Consider the following 3,132-nt stretch of genomic DNA (forward strand, 5'->3'; position numbering starts at 1 on the left):
GCTAGGGACAGGGTGGTGGTGGAGGGTGCTGTGTGTGTTTCTGTGTATAACTGTTTAATGGCAGGTGGCATGTTGGTGGTGGAGGGTTGTGTGCGTGTGTTTCTGCGTATATGTGCTTAATGGCAGGAGACATGATGGTGTGTGTGTTTCTCTGTATACCTGTTCAATGGCAGGAGACAGGATGGTCATGGAGGGTTGTGTGTGTTTCTGCGTATCTCTATTCAATGGCAGGAGACACGGTGGTGTTGGAGGGTAGAGTGTCTATGTTTCTGTGTCTGTGTACTTAGTGGCAGGTGACAGATGGTGGTGGAGGGTTGTGTATGTTTCTGTGTCTATCAGTTTAAGGTCAGTAGACAGGGTGTTCGTAGAAGATTGTATGTTTGTTTCTGTGTATATCTGTTTGATGGCAGGTGACAGGGTGGTGGTGGAGGGTTGTATGTGTTTGTTTCTGAGTATATCTGTTTCATGGCAGGCGATGTGGTGCTTGAGGGTTGTGCGTGTGTTTCTGCTTAATGGCAGGCAACAACATGCTGGTCGGGGGTTTTGTGTGTGTTTGTGTGTGTGTGTTTCTGAGAATATCTGTTTAATGGCATAAAACAATGTGGTGGTCAACAGTTGTGTATTTGTGCATTTCTACGTATATCTGTTTAGTTACAGGGGATAGTGTTGTGGTGGAGGGTTGAGTGTGTGTGTGTGTGTGTGTGTGTGTGTGTGTGTGTGTGTGTGTGTGTGTGTGTGTGTGTGTGTGTGTGTGTGTGTGTGTGTGTGTGTGTGTGTGTGTGTGTGTGTGTGTGTGTATATATATATATAAATGTTTAATTGCGTGGGTTCGAATCTCACCACTGCCATTTCTGCTGATCAACTCCAACGCGGCAGCATTGTTAAAGTGTTGTTTTGGTCCCCACAGCATGTTGATGTTGAAAACAAAAGGAAAATGGACTTGCTTTAGAGAATTAACTGTGGTGTGGGATAGAGCCAAATACTTCAAAGAGTCTCTGCTGTCAGGATCGTGTTCGCCAGCCACGCGGAAAATCGCAAACACCTCTGCTGTTCCAGGCAAGTTGAGCTTTTACTGGAACCGAATGGAGACTGTTATTTCATTGCTGTTGTGAAACAAAGTCCTGCAGTGACTTGACTCGTCGTTATTTGGTTTTCTGGCCAATGAGAAAATCGTTCCAATGAATTTCGATGTGATATGTTATTGAATTTCTCCCATTTCCTTCATTTCCGTCCTGGAGACATCGGAATGGAAAGGTAATCTAATCGAGACTGTGATTGGTGAAATTCACTTTTTATGGCCCATTCTTATTATGTTCTTTCTTTCTCTCTTTACAGCATTGTCTGGGAAGTGATGGTGCACTAAGACTGCAGTATGTTTGGAAGAGTAGTTTGGAATTGCCCTGTTGTTAGTTGTGAGATTAGTTTATAAATCATGCCCTCGGACTGTCTCACATTTTGCATTCATGCATCTCTGTGTCTGAAAATGCATTAGGTTTGCCAGCTTTGTTTGTGTTCCGTGTTAAATGCTTTCTGTTTTGAGATTCGCTCATTACATTACGAATTAACAGGGTTTCTGAGGTAACTTCCAGCTGAAAAAATCCTTAACTGTGGATCTGGGAAAATTTCAGCGTATGGTCAGTCGGAGCAAAAGTAAGGAAGTCGTTCCTTTCTGCAGTGTTTCGCAATACTACCTTTCCCGTGAGCAGTCGAACACACTAAAGGATTGTGCCACAGACTGCGATGGCAAGCTCCACTAAAAAGTAATCCTTTAAAGCCGGTGTAAGCAACACAACGTTATTGGGGTACACCGCTTGGAAACAAATACTTCGGTGTATCTCGGGCATGCTCACCACATAGCCAAATATAAACAAGTCCAGTTCCCCAGTATTTGGCCCCAAACCCTCGAAACCCATCCTATCCAGAAAATGATCCGATTACCTTTGCAATTTTCTGAGCCTCCTCCACTTCCTCTGGGAGCTCATTCCATACACGCACAACCTTCTGTGTGGGAAATGTGCCTCAGGTCCTTTGTCAATTTCAGCCCACTCACCTTAAACCTATACTCTCGAGTTTTCAACTCACCCCAACTTGGGTAAAACACGTAAATACTCAGTTTCCAACCCTTCCATTAGATCATGTCGCAGCCGTTACGCTGCAGGGAAAGTCGTCCCAGCCTATTCCACCTCGCCCTACGGTCCAAACACTGACGACATCCTTGTCAATATTTTATCATCAATTTCACGTGTCTTTTTTTTACGTTTTCAAGATGTCAATTACGCTGGGAAACAACGAGCTATTGGAAACGAATAATGGCTTCAACTTTCAGTGCTGGATGCCACAAAGCTGCAGCAGGAACGGCAGAGGCTTGTTTCTGTAGTGTAGTGATCATCACGTTCGCCACACACGCGAAAGGTCCCCAGTACGAAACTGGGCAGAAACTGCTTTGTTCTTCAACTGCAGCCTAGACAAGCACAGAGCTTTCTTGCTTGCTTTCCCATCTGCAAACCTGCCTTCGAAGTTGCTTGAACAAATCTGCTCTCGTAGTGAAGTGCAATGTAATTCCATTAACTTACAGTGCAAAGCATTGTAAAGTTTTTCTCCAACCTGGTTCTGATCATATGACATTCTGTTTGAGAGTGCATTTACCGCCTTCTGATCCTTCCACGAAAAGCATTACCGCATTTGCATTCCTTGCGCAGGCGGCCCGGTTCAAAGACAGGGAAGAAGCTGATGCGCTGGTGTCACAGCGCACCACGGATTCCTCAACTAGTCTGTCTGTCAAATGCATCCCAAAGTCGTCTCTGAAAAACCTCATTTGGAAGCTGTCTGTCGTTATTCAACGTGCGAGAATTGGAACCAGAGGTCCTAAATCATGTTTTGGAGCAGTTCGCACGTTCGTGGCTCATTCAATCAGCAACAGCAATGAAAGAAATTACACTCTCAGAGGAACCTCTGGACCTGTGCTTTCATAGCGTCGCTAGTATTAAGGTGCGCCCCGAGATCTAAGCCATGTTGGAACTGAAACGGAGGAGTCGACAGAGAGGCTACAGAATGACATCGCATCCATTTGGTTTTCTTTAAATCACTGAGGAGCAGGAAAATGTAAACGGGGAGGGCGAGTGGGGAAGTCAG

This window comes from Chiloscyllium punctatum, unplaced genomic scaffold (assembly GCF_047496795.1).
Source record: "Chiloscyllium punctatum isolate Juve2018m unplaced genomic scaffold, sChiPun1.3 scaffold_82, whole genome shotgun sequence".
Taxonomy (NCBI): domain Eukaryota; kingdom Metazoa; phylum Chordata; class Chondrichthyes; order Orectolobiformes; family Hemiscylliidae; genus Chiloscyllium; species Chiloscyllium punctatum.